The following is a 23660-nucleotide window of genomic DNA, read 5'->3' on the forward strand; positions in this document are numbered from 1 at the left end:
GGCATTTAAAGGGTTAAGGACAGATGGATGAATGCTAAAGATATGTGGTTTGTGAATATCTTTCAATTTAAATGTAACGATTTAAATCTTCATTTTCCCAAATAAAGGAAAAAAATCAGCATCTCAGTCATTCTACAGTTTGATGTTTTATATTCTTTAATGTTTGTCAGTAAGAAGTCAATAGTAAAGTTATAGAAATATTACATTCTATTCACATCCATATGATGTGTCCTAACTCATGTTTTATGAAAAATAAAAGTTAAAACAAGTATAGAGAAAAACACAGTTTCCTTCAAACAAAACATGATTAGGTGGATTCTAATGCATGATTCTTTTCCAAATCAACGTCTTTCTTTCCCTGAAGTCCTCTCCTTTATCTGAGTAGAGGAAGGAGAATATAACTTCTTCCCTTTTCCCCTCTTCCCCTCCTTTTTTGTTCTCCCTTCCCTATCTCCTTTCTCTTTTGTTTGGCTTTATTTTTTCCTTCTCCTTATTTCCTTCACTCTTCCCTTCTTTCCTTTCCATTTCTTTCCTACTTTTCCCTTTTTTTCTTTGTTTTTTCTCTTTTGAGCATGTAGAGGCAGATGCTCAAGTTATATAAGTCTTTAGGGAATCTAGAACATTGTAGTTAAGACTTTGACCTTTTCTGTTGTTCTGTTTCCTTGTAAAATACATTAATTACTATGGAAATTGTAACATAGTTGGTTGGGATGGAGCTTAATGAGTTTTACAGATATAATGCAGATTTAATTTGTTTAACAATTGGAATGTGTATCATCGTGAAATCGTAGATTATACATGATTGTTGAATGATTGTTTATATCACATAAATACACACATAAACATTACTCGTGACCATTTTCATGAACACTCTATAGAAAATGTAATCCCAGCTCCATCTGCTGGCCATATGTATATGTATATGTTGGGAATGTGTATACACACACACACACATATTCTAAAAAAGAACTCATTTTGTAGCTTTCCTTGTTTCTTTTGTTCTTATAAAGTATCTTTTCCATTAATTCCTTTTCAAAAAAGTTTAATTCATCACTTTATACTTTCAAAGTAAAAAATGTACCACTCCATATATTCATCTGTATCCGTTATTCTATTTAACTAGCAAAGCTAGCTCTTGTGTTGAACAATATAAAGTCCTCAGGATATATTCTAAAATCCCTGTGCTTTTTTTCCTAAGTCCATAACCTCTTCACAAGTATAAAAATATGAAATTAAATAATACCTTATCTTTTTTGAGGTCTGAATTTGGTCATCTAAAACAGTAATCTTTGAACTTACAACAAAAATTGAATTTAACAAATATTGAATAAAGCACCTGCTATGTGTGAGGCATTGTGCTAGACAGTGGAGATACAAAGACAAATCCATTTACCCTATAACCTAAAAACTCATTATATTTATGTAAATTAAAGGAAACTCCTTTTAAAGAGACCTTGGAATACAGTGTTTCAGAGACTCATGGTCTCAAAAGTGTTAGTGTTCTCTCCACTGAGGTGGTTTACAACACCTCTCTAACTTATTATTACTTTCCCTGTGTGTGGGGTGATGGGAGGGGAAGAGAGTCATCTCCTGATGACCAGACTTAAAATACACGTACCTTTCCCTATCACAGTCTTATATTACTTTGAAAATAACATTCAACCTTTGATTCATGGACCTTCCAAATTAATTACTTATTTATTATTGATTAATTAATATATTAATATATATTAACTAATTAATTATTTCCAAGATTTCCAAGAAATAGAATCTAAACTCCCTGAAGTCAAGGATTTCTTTTGTTTTATTTTGTTTTTATCCTTATATATCTAGGATCTAGCAAATTGTCTTGTTAATAGTGTTTGTTTAAAAAAAAAAGTTTCTTCAATGGGATTGAAAATTTGAAAGACCATTTCCTTATTACCATGGAATGCAGTGATCCAATTCTGAGTTGGCAATTTGCAGTTTTTATTTTGTTTCACATCAGTGGGAGAAATTATGTTCTCTCTATATGGCACATCCACAGAGTACTCAAACCATTTGCAGTCACTTTCAGTGCCTTAAGTAACAAAATTAGATTATGTCTCAATAATTCTATAAATGGTCACTGTATTAAAGCTCCCTGAAGCAGATGTGGACCAGCAGAGCCAGCATATTGGTATTAGTTATTTAAGCCATTTATGTACATTTCTAAAAGACTAGTTCACCTATAATGATCAGTGGTATTCCCGAAACCAGTCAAAGAATAAATCCATCATTTAAGGTTGTCTTCACCTTCAGTAGAAATGGAATTAGAAATTAATACTCTACATCCTCAATTTGTTACATGTCCCATGAGGCCAACATTGTGCACTGGACCAATTAGGTCCACCTCTGTGGAAAAATTAAAATATTTGTGGCAATGAAAAAGGGTGAACATGTTATTTGTTTCAGTCATTCACTAAGCAACTAAATAAACATAGCTCTAAGTTAAGTCCCATGTTAGCCAACAATACAATTTTATAAATTTCATTTAAGATACTATTCTCATTCTCATATATTTCTGGAGTAGATGTACAAATAGTTCTGAGATAAGTCCTTATCTTACTATTATTCTTTAATATTTAATATTCTGCAGCATGTGAAGTATTGTCTATTGTCTCATTAATAAAAAATAGGAATAACTGTAGTCATAAACAGGATAATAATGGTAAAGGTAGATTTTTTTTTATTTTTTAAAATTTCTTTTGTCTCACACACACATATAAATATATCCTAACAACATCTTCATTTTGAAAGCTTCTCATGCTGTATAATATAGCAATTATAACTATTTGGCAGAGTAAAACCTATTAAAAACTGCATTCTTAATTTTATTTTAGATCAACATGATGTCTAGGTAATTGTGAGCAATGAATTTATCTGTGATAATATCCCAGTTCTAATACTTCATTGAATTACAAAGGTTTAGAGTTGGTATTTGTAAGATAAAACTTTATCATCTCTTATTTAATGAAGGATAGTTAGCTCCCAAAGTCCAATTATGGCCACTTGATTTTTGTCTTTCTATGTATGTAGCAGGTGCTGTTAATATATATATATATATATATATATATATATATATATATATATATATATATATATATACATACATATATATGTATATATATATACATGTATATATATATGTATATATATATGTATATATATATACATATATATATACATGTATATATATGTGTGTGTATATATATATACACATCTTTGGTGAGATGTTGAAAATTTCTAGCATTTATTAGACCCTCTTTTTTTTCTGTATTATCTTATTTGGAGACTTCTATCAACTCCTGTACATTTAATTACCACATTTTTGCTGATGCTTACCAGATGTAGAAATTTAATCTTAGTCTTTTTCCTGAGCTCTAGTACCATATCACTTACTTCCTATTGGAAATTTGGACCATAAGCTGCATGGGTATCTCAACATCAACATGTCCAGCATAGAATTCTTGACTTTTCCCAAAAGCACAACCTTCTTATGTAACTCCCACATCCATAATCCCAATGTGACTCTTGATATTTCACTCATTCTACATATCCAAACTATTGCCAAATCTTGTTGCTTCCATCTCTGCTTCTCTTTAACATTCCTTTTCTCTCCACTCACATAAGTAGCCCATATTAGATGCTCCTCACCTTTCACCTGGTCTAGACTTTTAGTTGGTCTGCCTTCCTCAAATCTCTTCCCACTCTAATCCATTACAAAGATGTTAAAGTAATTTGCTAAAAGACAGGTTTGACCATGATATCTCCCAACTTAATATACTCTAGTGGCTATTTGTTATTTCTTGAATCAAGTATAAATTCTTTTGTTTTGTAGTTAAAATTCTTTAACATTTGACCCCTTACAACTTTTCCATTCTCCTTACAATTTGTCCACCTCTAAGCCCTCATACTTTATGCTCCAGACATACAAACTTTTGTTGCTCCTCATACATGATATTCCATCTCCTATCTCCCCGCCTTTGCATACATCAGTCTCCATGTTTGAAACACACTCTCATCTAACCCTTTTCCCTTGGAATCCCTGATTTTTCTCAAGACAGCTCAATTCCAACCTTCTGGAGAATACCTTTTCTGATGACCCTAACTACTAGTCCCTTTACCTCTTAGGTTACCATCATTCTATTCTGTATATTATCATGTATATTTTATTGGTATAACTGTCATTTCCTCAAGTATCATTTAAGTTCTTTGAAGGCAGAGACTATTGTCATTTTCTCTTTATCAGTACAGTGCTTAACCCAGTTCATGGTTGTAGGGTTCCATTTGGGAAAAAGACATAAAATACAGCAATGAGTGAAAAGTTATAAAAACTTAAACTCTGTGAACCATGGAAGCCTGAACATGGTGAACTGAAATCATAACTTAGATACTAAGTCATAACTTAGACATTGAGTCATAACTTAAGATACTATAACTTATGAAAGCCATAACAAAAGTATTGTGGCCAGGATGTGATCAGTACCCAAATTTATGTTTGGGTATAATACTGGCTTAACTCTCAAGCTCATTGCTGAGTAGAAATCTAAAAATTTCCACCAACCAGTAGTAATGTACTTCATAGCTCCGTCTCCCTTTGTCTCTTTACTGTAATTACCACAGGTATTTTTGGATTTTTCTTTGATGGGATCCACTCAACTGTCTGGTCACCATTCCAGACCAAAGGTTGCCACTGTTTTGTAAATATCCATACTGATTGATTGAACTACTTCCTATAATCAATCTGGAGCTACTTGGCCTCTTTTTTTATTATAAAAATAACATCCCAGAATTAAGGGGGAAGTACCAGGTTCACCATACAGGGGAATCCTGGATTTTCTTGGAATTCAGTGGTATATAGTGAGTGCTTAATTAATTGATTGATTGATTTATAGTTTATATCTCTCATTAAACATAACTTTAAAGATACCATTTCAGAAATTTCTGGTGATTATCATCATCATCATTATATCTCTATGTTTTCACCTCCTTTATAATATCTTCTAGAACTAGGAAATATTATACTTGTTCCCTCCCTTTCTCCCCTTCTAAACAAACAAAAAGAAAAACGTGGAATTAAACATTCTATCATCTAGAGGAATTATCAAACATTCTGATTAAATAAAATTCATAGAATATGTATTAGCACATTTCAATGAACAATGAAACATAGTATAAAATGTAATTATATCAAATTTTTCAAATTATATATATGATATATATCAAATTATCAAAAGACATCAAATTAGAATAGAGATTATTTAATATTTTGATGGCTATGAGGATGCCGTAGGTTCTTAAAAACTTTTAGGGTAATTCTTCTGAGAACATTATTAGCTATTAGGCCAGAGAAATTCAGAAGTGTGAGTTAGTAGAAATAACTGATTAATACAATACCAGATAAATCAGATCTTCATTGAACATTAGTCTGTTTCACAACTTGGTATTCCATTTATCTCATCATTTTGAACATTGAACCTGACAGTATTCATTTGTGGTCTCCCCAACAGCAAGGATGATGTCTCGTTTATGTTCTCTATTCCCACCTCAGGGTGTCATTGCTCCATCAATCCTCACTGAATTGAACATTAATGATTTGGAGCCTTTTATTTAAAAAATTCTAAAGGATATGATTTTGGGGTCAAGGTAAATAAAATGTGTTTTTAGAGACAAAAGGGAACTTAGATATTATCCAGTACCAAACCTTTCTTTTCATTGATGAAGAAACTGCTGAGACCCTGCAAGGTCAAGCTTTCAATTTAATATTTAACATGAAGCTTGTATGTGTATGGTAGTATGCTAGGTCATCAAATCATAGATTTAAGTCAGCTAGTCCAAGTTCCTCCTGTCACAGATGAGGACCCTAACTCCCAGGGTAGATAAGTGATCTGTGCAACGTCACAGAGTCATCAAAGAGCAGAGGGGAGATTTGACTTTGTGTATTCTGACAACTGATTCAGTGCCTCTGAATCAGTTAGCAACAAAACCAGGATTAGGGCTCAGGTGTCCTGACTCCCACTTTAAAGTATACCCCACAGTGGGGCAGCTAAATGGTACAGTGGATAGAGCATCAGTGCAGGAGTCAGGAGGACTTGAGTTCAAATCTCTCATCAGACACTTGACACTCACTAGCTATGTGACCTTGGGCAAGTCACTTTACCCCAATTGCCTAATCCTGGGTCATCTCCAGTCATCCTGATGAATATCTGATCACTGGATTAATATGGCTCCGGAGGAGAAGTGAGGCTGGTTATCTGCACAGCCCTCCCTCACTCAAAACAAAGTCAGATGTAAATGATGTCATCATTTCTCTGATGGCATGGTCTTTGGCAACAAAGGATGAACACACACACACACACACACACACACACACACACACATATTCCACAACACAACATGGTTAGCTATGGTTATCTATAAAATTGTATAAAATTCTCTTCTACTCATACTCAGAGTATCCCTTACTCTATAAATATGAGGAAGTATTACTTTATTAATTTTCAAAGTGATGGACTATCTCATAGGCACAACCACCTTCATGAAATTTTGTCACCAAGAAAGAATTTCCTGGGAGGTAAATGTGATTTATCATAATATGGCACTATTTTTATACTGACCAGAATTCAGTTTTGAACATTTTAAAGGATCAAAGAGTCTTCTTCTATCTGTATTATAAATAATTCAAGACCAATTAAATGTGTGGTACTCATAGAACAAACAATAATCCCATAGAAAGACAATTTAGTCAGAGACCTTCAAAAATGAAAAGGAGGACAGAAAAAATATTATTACTTGAATTTCAAATTTGTGCAACTCAATTACTTAAAATGTTTATTCCTATAACTGGCATATCTCCTTTATGAGTACTCTTTTAGAAGCTCTTTTGGGGTCCCATCCCAGAAATCAAGGAATGCAGTAGAAATGCTTTTTTTATTATTATTATTTCTCTCTACAAGAATTGCTGGCTTGGGTATAGTGGTAGAAATCCAAATGGCTTAGGGCTGTGGAGACTGCATCCTGTGTACTTACAGTAGCTCTCTTGTGTATAAAATAGAGGCCAGAGAGCTGAATTAAGAGGCAGAGGACATAGCTTCAGTGCCAGCTCTGCCTCTTCATACCTATGTCACCTTGGGCAAATTCAGCTAAATCCTCTAGGTCCTTGTTTCTTGTCTATTTTCCCTTTTTACAATTTATAGCATGAGAAATTCTCACACAGAAGAGAAAAAAATGTCAATTACAGCTCATGTTCATGGTGGATCAAGGCATATATGTGTGTGCATACCACATATCATATATATTATGCATAAACATATAAAATAATATGTAATATATAAATTATATATATTCTCTCCATATATGTGTGTGTAAATATATATGTATATATATAAATATAAATATATATATATATATATGTATATATCTACTAACAACCCCAGAAAGTATGTAGTATAGGTATCATTACCCCTATTTTAAAATGAGGAAATGAAAGCCTAAGTAAAGTGGCCAAAAAAGCCACAAATATAGAATTAAATGGCACCTCAGGGTATATCTAGGTCAATCCTCCAAATTTGTGGAAGAGAAAAATGAGATCCATGCCTGGCATGTAGTAGGAACTTAATAAATTCCTATGATTGATTGACTGCCCAAGGTCACACAGGTAATAAATAACGGAGGAAATGATTTCACTAGAAATCCTCAGACTTCAGAGCTAGTATGCTTTCCACTCTACAATCTTTCTTCAAATGAAGTAAATTAATAAAAATAACATTTATGTAACACCGAGGCTTTCAATATACTTCTGTTATAATAACACTCGAAGGTAGGGAGGTAAGTATTATCCCTATTTTATAGATGGGGAAAATGAAGACAAATAAGATCAAATTTACATCCCATGGTCACACAGGATCTAAGTACCAGAGTTAAATTGATTATACCCAGTTTTTAGTCTTCTATTTCTTGTACTCAAAGCCAGTAAGGCAAGCTAATGTAAGTAGTAAGCCACCCTGAAGGAAAGATAGAAGCCAGCACATGACAGGCAAGACAAACCACAATCACCATTTTGTCCATCATATCTCCTGAGATTCTGATGGATACTGTGAGCTCAAGAGCTTTGAGAATAGCAGTATCCCACAAATCACCCTTCCTACTTTCATCCCAACTTTCATAAGAATTGAGTGAGAAATCATTGTGGAGAAAAAGTTAGCTTTTCTCATCATCACCAACAGCAACTTCGATCAGCTGCTATCAATGGGCAAATGAACACAAGCCCTGACACAGAAACAACCCCAGACCTATAGTCCTGCTTCCAGCTTAACTCTAGTAGCCATCATCAAGGGAAGAAAAACCTTTGGAAGATGTTATCTGTCTCCAACAACAGGTAGGTGAGGCGGGATAGCTAAAGCCGAAAGGTACCCTGAGGGTGAGACAAGAATAAGCAAAATATTGACCACAATATCCCTTGAACCCTGAATCCAAGGACCTTGGGAATCGCATTTCCTAGTCTGCTGTTTCTGTTAGACTAGGAAGCAACCCCTGTGAAGATGTATCCTGGCAGATAGACTCAATGGTTTGCCATTTCCTTCTCCAGATCATTTTACAGATGAGGGAATTGAGGCAGGCTGAGTTAAGTGACTTGCCCAGGGTCACATAGCAAGTAATTATCTAAGGGTATCTTCTGATTTCAGGTCCAGCACTCTACCTGCTTCACCACCTAGCTGTCTCATCAAAGTCTTTAGCACAGACAAATGACTCAGCATTAGAAAGTGTAGTGATTTTATTAACGCAAATTCCATTAAAGAAAATGCATTACCATTTTTGGGTTTGGTTTTTTTTTGGTTTTTCGGGGTTTTTTGCTACTCCCTTGGACTATGGGATCATGCTACTGAAATCTTCCATATATATTGTCTCTTCATATTGTAATGGGATCTCCCTGGGAATAGAAACTTCTTAATTTTTCATTTGTATCCCTAATACCTTGTATCTCAAGAAAACCTTGAAAATAGATAACATGTGAGCAGAGGACAAGAGATGAGCTCAGTCAGGAAACAAGACTGTGCCATCTGCCACAGGCCAGAGAAAAATCTGGAGACATAAGGTCCAGGGGTAGTAATCCATAAATCACTCTAGAAAATAAGAAATTTCTACCTACCCTCCATTTTTGTCTTATCTCATGTTGCTACACTGTGGACAAAGTTTCATTTATTCTGCCTTACTGATGACTCTATATAGATCTGTTTTTGACTTTGGCTTAAGAAACTATCTGTGCCGAGCCTACCTAGTAAGGATATATAGACATTTTCCCTTTCTTTGCACCACTTATCTCCACCAGAAACTATGGTCCTCTGGACCTGGACCTTCAGCGGTCATAATCCACAAATTCAGATTCTCAGTCTCAGGATTTAACTGTTCTCCTTGGTGGACAAGGGATAGAAAAACTCTACTCAATCCGCTTCTAGTCCCAGAACTTACTTCATAATTCCATTCAATAATCCATCAGGACACCAGGTAGGCATTTACTAACTGCCCTAAAGAAGTGTCCTCTCACCCCCCTTCACCTTTTCTTCTTGTTCTATACACAGTAATCAAATCAATATAATAATGCTACTGCAAAGATCATGACTTGAATGGGGTCCCATGGCTTCACTCACAGTCTTTGGACTAATTACTTAGACCAAAACTTCCTCCTTGGTAACTAGTCCTCTAGATGTGGTATATCCCCTTATTCAACTAGGAAATCCTGGAAGTCAGGGATGGTCTCACTTTTGTAACTGAATTCCCTGTCAATAAACCAATTAGTCATTAAGCATTTATTAAGTTGCTATTGTGTGCCAGGAACTGTGCTAAGTACAAAATACAGAAAAGAAGAAAGACAGTCTATGCCTACAAGGAGTTTACTGTCTAATTGGTGAAATAAGAAACGAACAAATATGGAGAGACAAGCTTTACATAAGACTATATAAGAAGTAATTAACAGAGAGAAGACATTGGAATTGAGTGTTTGGGAAGGGCTTCTTTTAGAAGGTGGAATTTTAACTGGGACTGGCAGGAAGACAGAGAAGCCAGGAGGCAGTGATTAGGAGAGAGAGCTTTCCAGACATGGGGAACAGCCTGAGATGTTGGAGTTGAGAGATGACATTCTTTGCTCAAGGAGGCCAGAGTCATATGATTGAAAAATACCTGGAATTGGGGGCTGGAGTATAAATTGTAAAAAGCCTGGGAAGGTGGAGAAGGAGGGATATGTTATAAAGGGTTTTGAACACTAAACAAAGATTACATACTTGATACTGGAGGCCATAGGGAGCCACCAGAATTTCTTGAGTGCAGGGTTGACATAGCTGGAGCTGCACTTAACCAAACCCACTTTGGTGGTTGAAGGAAGGAAGAAAGCCTAGAGTGGAGACAGATTTGAGTCAGGAAGAATCACAAGGAGGCTACTGCAATATCCACGCATAAGGCACACACGCACACATACATAGAGACAGAGTTCACAGAGTGAATTGAAGAGGATGGGATCATATCTTAAAAAAAAAATGAAATCAAGCAGTGAGAGAGAAATATATTGGGAGGAGAAAGGGAGAAATGGAATGGGGCAAATTATCTCTCATAAAAGAGGCAAACAAAAGACTCATTAGTGGAGGGATAAAGAGGGGAGGTGAGAGAAAAACATGAAGTCTACTCTCATCACATTCCACTAAAGGAAAGATTAAAATGCACACTCATTTTGGTATGAAAACCTATCTCACAATACAGGAAAGTGGGGGATAAGGGGACAAGCAGGGTGGGGGGGATGATAGAAGGGAGGGCATGGGGAGGAGAGTGCAATTCGAGGTCAACACTCATGGGGAGGGATAGGATCAAAAGAGAATAGAAGTAATGGGGGACAGGATAGGATGGAGGGAAATATAGTTAGTCCTATACAACACAACTATTATGGAAGTCATTTGCAAAACTACACAGATTTGGCCTATATTGAATTGCTTGCCTTTCAAAGGGAAGGGGTGGAGAGGGAGGGAGGTAAAGAAGTTGGAACTCAAAGTGTTAGGATCAACTGTCAAGTAATGTTCTTGCCACTAGGAAATAAGAAATACAGGTAAAGGGGTATAGAACGCTATCTGGCCCTACAGGACAAAAGAGAAGATGGAGACAAGGGCAGAGAGGGATGATAGAAGAGAGAGCAGATTGGTCATAGGGGCAATTAGAATGCTTGGTGTTTGGGGGGGAGGGGATAAAAGGGGAGAAAATTTGTAACCCAAAATTTTGTGAAAATGAATGTTAAAAGTTAAATAAATAAATTCAATTTAAAAAAAAAGAGAGAGAGAAAAAATATCCACGCATAAGGTAATGATGAGGGTCAGCTAGGTGGCACAGCGGATGCAGTGCTGGACCTGGAATCAGGAAGATTTTTCTCAGATTTTTCAAATCTGGCTTCAGATGCTTAGCTGCATTACCCTGGGCAAGTCATTTAATCTTGTTTGCCTTAATTTTTTTCATCGTTAAAGTGAGCTGGAGAAGAAAATGAAAAATTACTACAGAATCTTTTCCAAGAAAACTCTCAATGGGGTTATGTCTGAAAAATGACAATCATGAGATTGATGATGATAGCCTATACCAGGGTGGTAATAGTATTAGAAGAGAGAAGGGGCATATTTGAGAAATGCCCCAAAGGTGTATCACGCATTGCCCAACACCTTGTAGACCCTCAATAAATGGTTGCTGAGGAATTGATTCACTCCTGTTTTCCCCTGTTCTCCAAAGAAAAGTCCACCTAGCTAAAGAAGAGGCATGCATACAGGTACACAGATAGGTGTTTTCTGAGTCCTTACTGGGTACCCTTTCCTATAAAAGTGAGAAACATACCCTGCTATGTTCAATAGTGTCAGTAATAATAAAAACAATAGCATTTGAATAATGTTTAGAGGTTTACAAAGAGTTTTATTGTTATTATCTTACTTGATTCTCACAATAACTCTTAGAAACAGGTGCTGTTATTATCTATATTTCACAGATGAGAATACTAAGTCAAAAAGTAATTCACTGACTTGCCCTGGGTCACACAGCTAGTATCTAAGACAGGATTAATACTCATCTTGTTAACTCCAAATTCCCCAATCTTTCCATTGTACCACCTAGCACTCTATCGACAAAACGCAAGACCCAGAATGTGAAGTGACCTTTGGTTTCAATAGCTATCAATGGAAGTTCCCAAGTGGCATGTCAATGTCCAGATTTCTAGAAAGCCATGTAGTTGAGGTGATTGCATAATGAATGGCAATTTGAGTAGGGAACTCCATGATAGAGAGTACCACAATTTTTGTTTGTTTTGTTGCTACAAGAATACAGCTGTCTTAATGGAAAGAAAAAAAAAGTTATGAATCAGAATGCAGAATGAAGCAGACTGTTTTCTCTTGGGTTATGTTTTGGTTTAGTTTGTTTTTTCTCATGGTTTCTTCCATTTATTTTAATTCTTATATGCAACATGATTAAGATGAAAATGTGTTTAATAGGAATGCAAGTCTAGAACCCATAGAAGATTGAATGCCATCTAAGGGAGGAAGGGGAAACATTTAAAACTTATGGAAGTGATTGTTGAAAACTGAAAACAAATAAATTAATTAAATTTAAAAATATTATAAAATAGCTGAAATAGATTCATATTTATTGTGGTCATCAAGCATGTGCAGATAGTCATTTTTGCTGTCTTGTTCTGAAATGTCAATTTAGAATAGACTGTAACAATATAAAATGTCATAATTTGCCACTGACCGCAATGAGACAAATTATGGTAGATATAATAAAAATATTTTGAGATTCCATTAGGGATAGCTAACCTTTCATTTTGATTTTCATATATTAAGCATGATCAATTAGAAGCAAATGTCCAAGGACCCTGTTAAAATAAGCTCTTACAATACATGTACAGAATTCCTCTGCTTTACAATCAGCCCCAGTGGAGTGCTTGACAGTCTATGGAAGCCAATTTATAAGGCTTACAGTGATATTAACTTTGGATACAACAGAAGGTAGAGTATTTCCACATTCTAACCTATCTAGAGAGTGGCATTTTTAACATTTAGGTGATTAAAATACCTGAATATGAAGGATGTGTGGCCTAGACTGCTTTTCTTAATAGAATAAAATATATTGAAAATATACTCATGAGAAGGGATGGAAAACAATCGAAATAACCTGAACTGATCCCTTGATTACATTTTTTAAATTTATATAAGGTTTTTTAAATATGACAGTTTTTCTAATATAATGCCCTAGAGCTGCAGACTAATCTGGATGTCATTATTTTTAAAAGCAAAAGTTAATCACTTTTGAACCCACACAATAATAAGAAAAAAATGTCCTGAAGATAAAAGGACTATTGAATTTCTTCAAACCTAAAATTGCCTTGTGTGAGGTCAAGCGCAGTAGAATCTTTTGCTGTTTTTGTTTTATTAAAAGCTTCTCTGAATAATGTGATTAAGGAAGATCTTTCCCACCCATTGTTAGACCTGGGAAAATATGTAGGAAAGTCCATGCCTTTTGTTAAGGAGGCACTGGTTCTCAAGGGATATGATGTGCTCTCACTCGAAAAAAAAAAGTGTATAAAGACTCTGAGGTGCAGTTTTATTAGGGGGCTTACTGACTGGATGTGTCTAGCTAGAGGAGGACTCTGGTAAACCTCTAAGGAGGGCCCACCCCCCAGCTTTGAAAATCCAGATATTGGGGCTTCCCTCTCTGGTAACTACGGTCAGACTGTTGGACCTATCTGTTGATTTGTGATGTATGTATTGATTTTGGTCAGGCAGAAGAAGCCGTGTCTGTTGATCTTTGATTTCTGTGTATTTTCTTTGAAGTTCAGCCTGCTGACTCCCCTGAACTAGATGAATGATACATGTGCTTGGTTAAAAGAATGATACATGTGCTTGATTAAAGTCATTGTTAACCCCTCAAAAGTTGCCTTTCCTTTAACGAATGCAGATCTAAGAATCTCTGATAGCAGTCCCCTCTGTGTGTGTTGGGATGCTTACTGATACACCTTGGGACATTTAAAAGCTACAGTTTAAAAAAAAAGTGAATCCATGCAGTTGTTTAACAAATATTCACCAAGTGCTTACTACATATAGCAAGTATTATACTAGGTGCTACAGAGGATAAACAGTTTACATCAGAAATAAATGGTCCTTTTCTATGGTTTAAAGTCTATCTGGGGGAAGGACATATTAGGCAAAATCCAACTCATGAGATTTCATAACAAGTGGTTTAGGAATGTTTTAAATCAAATACTGTGAAATGTCTGATGGGGAAAATTGCTACTGAGTGAGATTAGAAAAGGCTTCATAGTGGACATAGTATTTGTTGGTGCTCAACCAGGAGCTTAGGGTACTGGTGAAACATCTAAGTGGAGTTTTAGTCTTTAGATCCTTCAGTGATCCTTCCCTTTACATATAAGTAAACTGAAACCCAGACAGGAAGCAAAACTACCCAGTGTCACATAGGATATTAAATAGTAAAATTAGACTTCATATCATGAGCATTCTACATTGATATGTGTGTGTGCACATGTGCACGTGTGTGTTTTACTGTGGAAGATATGAGAAATTGACAGGTCCTTCATACTCTGTCTAGACATTAATTTCTCTGTGTGTATATAATGCCATACATGTAAATATACAAGTAAAAAGCATAAATATGTATATATGTACAGATATAGGTATATATACTTATATAATTTATGTATATATTTAGAGTCATAAAGGTAAAAAGAGACACAAAAAGAGAAACTGACACAGAAAGAGACTGAGAAACAGGAAGATGCAGTTAGATGTAGAAAATTACGAGTTCACTTCCGAAGAGTTGTATGGCTCTTTTAATGACGCCAAGATTGCCACAAAACTAAAAGTCTCTTTGTTCAGTACTCACACTCCACTGTGTTGCTGTAGGACAGCTATAGGACAAATCATGAAATGTAGCTGCCTCCAAAGAATTAAACATGAGTATGACACAAATGGCAAAGAAGAAGTTCATGGTAGGGATGAACTGGTTTCTACACATAGACATGAACAAAAGGAACTACAAAGAAAAGCAGGTGTACTGAATGTCATTAGAGGAATTATACAATAAAAAAAGATCTCTGCCTCTTAGCTTTATTAGTTTCCCTCCATGCTCAGATCAAATTCCTCCCTTCAGGTAGTTATTCTTAGTCAGTGTACCTTTCCTTCCCCTCCAAGACTGCCTTCCATTTATTCTTCATGTATCTTATATTTATTAGTTATTAACATGTTGTCTCTCCCATTAGTATGTGAGCTTCTTGAGAATTTATACTGTTTTTGCCTTTTTTTATATCTCAAATGCATAGCACTATGTTTGGTTCATAGAAAATGCTTCTGAATTAACCTATTGTCTTATGAAGAAAGAATGAGAGAAGATAGGTAATCAACTGGAGTGCAAAGTCAGAAGAAACTGAGTGACTCACTTCCCTTCCCACAAAGACTTTTGGGATGACATGGGTGAGAGTTAGATAGGAAAAAGTTGTGACTTTTATTAACCTCGGAGGAAACTACCAAATTGATAAGATCACAAATCCATTTGAATCCACACACAGGCATACTTGTGTGAGTGTATTTGAAGGTATATAATTCATAAACACCCAGTATATATGTGTATGTGTATATATGTATACAAACATATATAGGCATATATTTAAAGCTATCTACTTATATTATATATATACATATATATATATATATGTATGTATACCTACATACTACATACACATAAACACACACATACATTCATTTACGTTCTATATAGCTTATCTATATTCTCCCAAATGTATTTGGGGTAAGGTAGGGGGGTGGTTTGCTCAATTTCTTCTGACATTGCATTTTAACTGACCACCAGTCATCCCTCATTCTTTCCACATCAGACATACACACATTTCCACACGCATGCATGCGCACACGCACACGCACACACACACACACACACACACACACCATTGATTTTCATTTATGCGATCAAAATACCTTCCTGAAATAGCTTATCGTTGATCAAATGAATGCCATCATAGCACCTGTGTGAATAAGAAAATCTAATTTAAAAGAAATGCAAAAGTAAGCCTTTAAGTCACAGGATTATGGATTTAGAACTAGGAGTGAGCTCAGAGGTCATCAAATCCAAGCCTCTCACTTTACAGATGAGGAAACCAGAATTTTAAGAGGAGATATGACTTGCCTCATGTGACTAACTGAATTGAGTTAAAATCTAGATTCTTTGACTCCAAACTAGCCTCCTTTTTAAGTGCTACATACTACCTGGTGACTAGGGCTGAGTAACTAAGCTTCTCCAGGTATCAGTTTATTCATTTATAAAATAAAATTGTTAGACCAAATGAATATGTAAGTCCTCCTTTTGCATTAAGTTCTGTGATGCCATATATTCAGAAAAATCTACTATTTCATCTTGTGAACTCACATCATGTAAATCCTGATAGTTTTTTTCTTTCTTTTTCCCCAGTTATATGTACAATAATTGTTAACATCAATTTTTAAAACTTTAAGTTCCAAATTCTCTCCCTTCCTCCTTATCCTCCACATTGAAAAGGTAAACAGTTTGATATGTTATACATGTAGTCATGCAAACCATTTCCATAATATTCATGTTGTGAAAGAAAACAGACAAAAATACTCAAGAAAAATAAAGTTACAAAAAGCATGTTTCAATCTGTATTAAGACACCATCAGTTCTTTCTCTAAGGATGAATAGTGTTTTTCATCATAAGTCTTTCAGAGTTGTCTTGGATCATTGTCTAGCTGAGAATAACTAAGTCATTCATAGCTAATCATTCAACAATATCACTGTTAATTTCTACATAGCACATTTCATTTTGTATCAGCTCATGTAAGTCTTTCTGAGTGCATCCTGATCATCATACAATAGTATTCCATCATAATCACAATTTGTTCAGCCATTCTCCAATTGATGGACATCCCTTCTATTTTCAATTCACTGATGCTAGAAAAGAACTGCAACAAATATTATTGTATATATCGGTCCTTTTCCTTTTTGATTTTTTTTATCTCCTTTGGGGTACAGACCTAGCAGTGGTACTACTATGCCAAAGGGTGTACATGGTTTTATAGATGTTTGGAAATAGTTCCAAACTAATCTTCAGAATGGTTAAATCAGGTCACAACTTTAACAACAATGCATGAGTGTCTCATTTTTCCCACATTTCTTCCAACACTGGTCATTTTCCCTTTCTGTCCTATTAGGCAATCTAATATGTATGAGGTAGTACCTCAGAATTGTTTTATTTTACTTTCTCTAATAAATAGTGAGTTATCGCACTTTTTCATATGGCTAGAAATAGTTTTGATTACTTCATCTGAAAATTTGATCATTTATCATTTAGTGAATGGCTCTTATTTTATAAACTTGACTCATTTCCATGTATGCTTAAGAAATGAAGGCTTTATCAAAGAAACTTTTTTTCACAGTTACTATTGCTAACTGTATTTCTCTCCATCTTATTTCCCCTCCCATTTATTTTGTTCTCTCTCCCCTTTCACCCTGTCCCTCCTCAAAGGTGTTTTGCTTCTGAGTACCACTTCCCCCATCTGTCTTTCCTTCTATCAACCCCCTCCGTCCCATTGCTCATATTTCCTTCCACTCCTACTTTTTTGTAGGGTAATATAGATTCCTATACCCAATTGAGTGTGTACATTATTCCCTCTGAGTCAATTCTGATGAGAGTAAGGTTCCTTCACTCCCCCTCATGTCCTTCTTCTTTCCCTCCACAGTAAAAGCTTGTTCTTGACTTCTTCATGTGAGATAATTTACCTCATTCTGTTTCTCCCCTTCCCTTTCTCCCAGAAATACTTCCTCAACCCTTAATTTATTTTTTTTAGATATTATCTCTTCATATTCAACTCACACCTGTGCCCTCTGTCTGTCTGTGTATATATATATATATATATATATTTCTAACCACTCTAATAATAAGAGAGTTTGTAAGAGTTACCAGCACTATCTTCCCTTGTAGGAATGTAAAAAGTTTAACCTTATTAAGTCCCTTATGATTTCCCCTTTCCGTTTATCTTTTTGTGCTTCTCTTGAGTCTTGCACTTGAAAACCAAAATTTTTCCTTCTGCTCTGGTCTTTTCATCAAGAGTGCTTGAATGTGTCCTATTTCATTGAATGTACATTTTTCCCCTGAAGGAGTATTCATTGTTTCTGGGTATGTGATTCTTGCTTGCAATTCTAGCTCCTTTGTCCTCCAGAGAGTATATTTAAAGCCCTTGGATCCTTTAATGTAGAAGTCCATAGATATCCTGACTGTGACTCCACAGTACTTCAGTTGTTTCTTTCTGGCTGTTTGCAATATTTTCTCCTTGACTTGGGAACTCTGGTATTTGGTGATAATATTCTCGAGAATTTTCATTTTCAGATCTCTTTCAGGAAATGATAAGTGGATTCTTTCCATTTCTATTTTACCTTCTAGTTCTACAATTTCAGGACAGTTTTCTTTGATAATTTCTTGAAAGATGATGTCTAGGCTCTTTTTTTAATCATGACTTTCAGGTAGTCCAGCAATTTTTAAATAATCTCCTCTGGATATATTTTCCATGTGATTGTTTTTCAAATGAGATACTTCACATTGTCTTCTGTTATTTTTTTCATTCTTTTAGTTTTGTTTTATTGTTTCTTCATTTGTCATAAAGTCGTTAGCTTCCATTTGCTCAATTCTAATTTTAAGCAATTATTTTCTTTTTTAAAAAATATTGGTTAATTTATTTATTTTTAGTTTTCAACATTCACTTCCATAAGTTTTAATTTTCTCCCCCTCCCTCCCACCTCCCTCCCCAAGACAGCATGCAATCTGATACAGGTTCTATACATACATACCTATTAAGCACATTTTCACATTATTCATGTTGCAGAGAAGAATTATAATGAATGGGAGAAATAAGGAGAAAGAAAAAAAATAAAAAATAGTCAAGCAATTATTTTATTTACTTAGTTTTTATACCTCTTTTTCCATTTGGCCAGTTCTCTTTTGTAAGGCATTCTTCTCCTCATTGGCTTTTTCTACCTTATTTGCCATTTACCATTTTACCTAGTCTCTTTTTTGATGAAGGTGTTATTTTATTCAGTATTTTTGTGTATCTCTTTTACCACACTGTTGACTTGTTTTTCATGATTTCCATGCATCACTCTCATTTCTCTTCCCAATTTTTCCTCTACCTCTCTTATTGATTTCAAAATCTTTTTTTGAACTTTTCAATGGCTTGAGACCAATTCATATTTTTCTTGGAGAGTTTGAATGGAGAGGCTTTGATTTTTTTATCTTCTTCTGAGTGTGTGTTTTGACCTTCCTTATCACCATAATAACTTTCTATGATCAAAAGCTTTTGTTTTCTGCTGTTTTCTCGTTTTCCCATCCTATTACTTGACTTTTAATTCTTTGTTAAAGTCGGGCTCTGTATTTTAGATGGAGGATGTTCTATCCTAAGCTTCAGGGGTTTTGTGCAACTGTTTCCAGAGATACTTATAGGGTTCCATAAGTTTTCAGTTCTGTCAAGGTGATATGATCTAAGGAGAGATGTTTAGTCCTTTCCTGCCCTGTGTTCTGGTGCATGAGTGACCGCAAACACTCTTTTCTGCCATGTAACTAGGAGGACGGTCTCTGCTCCTCTATGGCCCCAAGTTGTGGTATGCTAGTGCTCCTCTTTATCCTGAGACTGCCACCAAGAACTCAGACCCAGATCTGAGTATAGTTAAAGCAACAGAATCCTGCCTCAGTGCTAGCAAAGAGACTCCTGTGATCTCCTTCTGATCAGTTGTTTGACCCCTCTACTATGTGTGGACTGAAAGTTTCAGAAGCAGATACTGCCACTTCTGATTCAGTGGCTCGCAAGGCCTACTCTTGATTTTCTGAATCCCTCCCTGCACTGGACTGTGCTCCACTCAGGTGTATCAGACCTTTCCTGCCTATCTTCTAAGCTGTCTTTGGAATCTATTAATTGAGAGATCTAGAAACTGCCAGAGTTGCCATATCTTAGAAGATCAGCACGAAAGACCTGCTGTACCAGGGTGAGAAAAGGGTGCAGGCTAGTACTGGCAGCAGCAGTGCAGACTAGGCCCCAGAAAACCAGAAGCAGGGCTTGGGAGACTGAATCAGTGGCCAGTAGTTAAAGATCTTTCACAATCATTAATGGGTCTGCCCATTAAGGGAAGCTTGATTAGGGGAAATTCCTTTTGTAGGAAAGGCCACACCTTTTGTCAATTTCTAATGAAGCACTGGTTCTCAAGGGTTGTGGTACCCTCTAGCTCTGAAAAGTGTGTGTATACTCTGAGGTGAAGTTTTGTTTTGAGGCTTACTCACTGAAAATGTTTGGCCTGATGAGACTCTGGGTAGTCACTAAGGAGCTCCACCCCTACCTCCCAGCTTTGAAAACATAGATATTGGCAGTTCTCTCTGTGGTTACTATGTATGTGTGTAATGGTCAGACAGTTGGATCTGTCTATTGATCTGTGATGTATGCATTTTTTACTGTCAGACACCAAGAAGCCTTGTCTATTGATCTTTATTTCTCTGTTTGTATTTTCTCTGAAGTTCAGCATGCTGACTTTTTCCTCTGAACTAGGTGAATGATATATGTGTTTGACTAAAGTGCTTGTTGACCCCTCAAATGTTGCTTTCCCTTTAGAAAAGCAGATTTAAGAACCTGTACAGCAGACCCCCTTGTATATGTCAGGGTCCTTGTTGATACAGAAGGACAGCTAATTAAAATATCAAATGTCAGAATTAGACTTCAGAAAGTTCTTAATAGGGCAGAAAATGAGATGTCTAATAAAATGAATTTTAAAAAGATAAATTTAAAGTTCTCCACTTGGATAAAAAATACACATGTATAGAATGGGTAATCTTGGCTAGACAATAATTCGCGTAAAACAAAATATCTTCTTAGTTCAGTGGTCTGAGAGACGATTGAGAGCCAGCACTACAAAAGGAAAACCCAAAAAGTTCATTAGATCTGAAGGTGAATGTATAAAGGCATACTGTTCAGAATAAAATAGATTCTATTTCTACTGCACTCTGTTCAGTTATACAGGCATGGAGAAAAGCATGTGTAAGAAAGTACTGAATGAGAAATGTGATACTTTGCTCTGGGTAAAGTAAGTAAACCAGTTTGGCTGAAATATAGTATGAATATAGCAGAGAAATGTAAAATGAGCGAGACTGTGAAGGGCATTAAATGAAAAATTCAGGAGTCTCTATTTTATCCTAGAAGTTAAAAGAAACTATTCATACTTCTTGACTGGAAGCAGTGTAACTAGGGATCTCATTGCTTAACATAGATGTTTGAATGTCATATATGGAAGATGAAATCAAGGTCTGGTAATCGAAAATAAGCACAAAAAGTATGGCATGATATTGTAAGACTATCAGATAAATCTCAGAAGAAACTGACCCTTGTAAAGCTTAAGATATATATTTTTCTAAAAGAATAGATTTTTTCTAAGAAAAAGAACTATATGAGTAAAAAAGGGGGAAAAAAGAGATGAGAGGGCCAGTAGATGACACATAACTTCCAAAGAGAAGATATTCCATTTTTTCTTCTCTTTTCTCTGCCAAAACAAATTTTGAAGTTGAAAAGATAATACAAATATAGCTAAGAGGAATTTGTTGCTCAAGATAAATAGGGAGATAGTGAAATAGCCCTTCCCAGTTTTTGAGTTTAAGTCAACACTAAGATAAAGTAGATGAAAAACCTAAAGAGATCTTAATCTATAGTAAGAAAGGAATCCCATCTAGAACTCAGGGGTAATGGTCCTAATAACCTTCTACTTCATTGCCTTTGTAGTTAGTGTTTTTCTACTATGCATGAAATACCATCCCTCCTAACTTTCAAATCCTAAAATTTCTGACTTCTTTTAAGATTCAGGTGAAGTACCATTTTTCCCAATAAAACTTTCCTTTTCCTAGGTGCTGATGATATCCCTTATAAGATCACTTTTTCATTTACTCCATATTTATCTTGTCTTCTGATTAATATGTGTGGTCTCTCCCATCTGAATTTAACTTCTTTCATGGTTGGGAATGTTTCTGTTCCTTCTCTTATCATTATATAACTACCTATTCCATGGTAAGTGCTTAATAAGTGCTTATATCATTATATAACTACCTATTCCATAGTAAGTGCTTAATAAGTGCTTTTCTGATTGTTTGGTGCTCTCTGCCTTGCTCAGATCACAGTTACAAGATTGTGTTCAATTTTGGATGTCATGTTTAAGGAAGAATATTAGTGAACTGGGGCAAATCAGGATGGGATAATGAGAACAGTGAATAATGCAACAACTTGAGATCATACTACATCAATTCCATTTTGGAGGAGATAATGATGTTGAACCTAAAGAGAAGATAAGTTGTTGTTTTTGAAGGGGAGTGTATATGATATGACAGTATTTTCAAGTATTTGAAGGACTATGATGTTGAAAAGGAGTTTTATTATTCTTTTATGAGTGCACAATTAGGAACAATGGAGGGAAGTTTCAAAAACTTCAGGAGAAGTTTTCACTCACTATTAGAGCTATCAAAATGTTGATCTGATGTCTCTGAATGTATTGAGCTTTCCAATAGTATTGGTCTTCCAGCAAAGTGTATATGACCACTTCTTGGATATGTTGTAGAGGAAACTTTTATGAACGTATAACTTTCCATCATTGGTGTTTGAAATCCCTTCTCATCCTGAATACTATGATTCTTTAACTTATCTGATCTAAATAACCTGACCTTAAATAGCCATGTATAAAGAAAACATGTATATTTATTAAAAAAGAAAATGCAACATGCTTTTTCCCTTTTAAAAAGTCCATGAAGCAGCAAAAGGGTAAGAGAAAACTTTTAAAGTTTAAATAACAGTTGGCATTTGGGGGGTGCAGATGGAGCTAGTATGAGAGAGGGTATGAGCTGTCCAAAGTATAATTTAACTGCTTTCACATTGTTTTTGCAGCAATAATTTATGAGTTGTTACATATAGACATGTGTATAAGTTTTATGGGTACTGACAGGTGGTTTGTGGGAAGGATGTATAAAGGATTTGGAGAAAAAGGTTGAGAGGTAGAAAATGTCAATGAGAAAATTTACATGTATGATTTTTCATTGCTTCTTTTGTCATAATTTAAATTAAGTCACATCTGTATTTTTTCTCTCAGCAAAAATTGCTGAGTTCTACAAACAGTATTTCTTTTCTTTTTAAAACATCCAAACATAGTATCAAGGGCATCCATTAAATGTCCACCTGAGTATAGCTTTGTGCTGAATATTATAGGATATGAATGCTATAGATAGAATCCTTTCATAATAGAAGTGTATATAGCTTGCTAGGGGAAAGCAGCCATGGAAATTTGCAAAAAACATGATGTAAGAACAATCCTTCTGGGGAGGTCAAAACAAAAGCAGAGAAAGAATACATGGTCCTAATACTAGAATGCTTTATGTTTCTTGGACTGAATGACTTACACTGTATTATTTCTGACTCTTAGAGGTATCAGGGGACATTTATGTGGGCATGAAACTAAATAATAGTTATAACGGTAAATAACCTCCTCTAAGCTCAACATACCTACCATATTATCTCCTC

The sequence above is a fragment of the Notamacropus eugenii genome, chromosome 6 (genome assembly GCF_028372415.1).
Source record: "Notamacropus eugenii isolate mMacEug1 chromosome 6, mMacEug1.pri_v2, whole genome shotgun sequence".
Classification (NCBI taxonomy): domain Eukaryota; kingdom Metazoa; phylum Chordata; class Mammalia; order Diprotodontia; family Macropodidae; genus Notamacropus; species Notamacropus eugenii.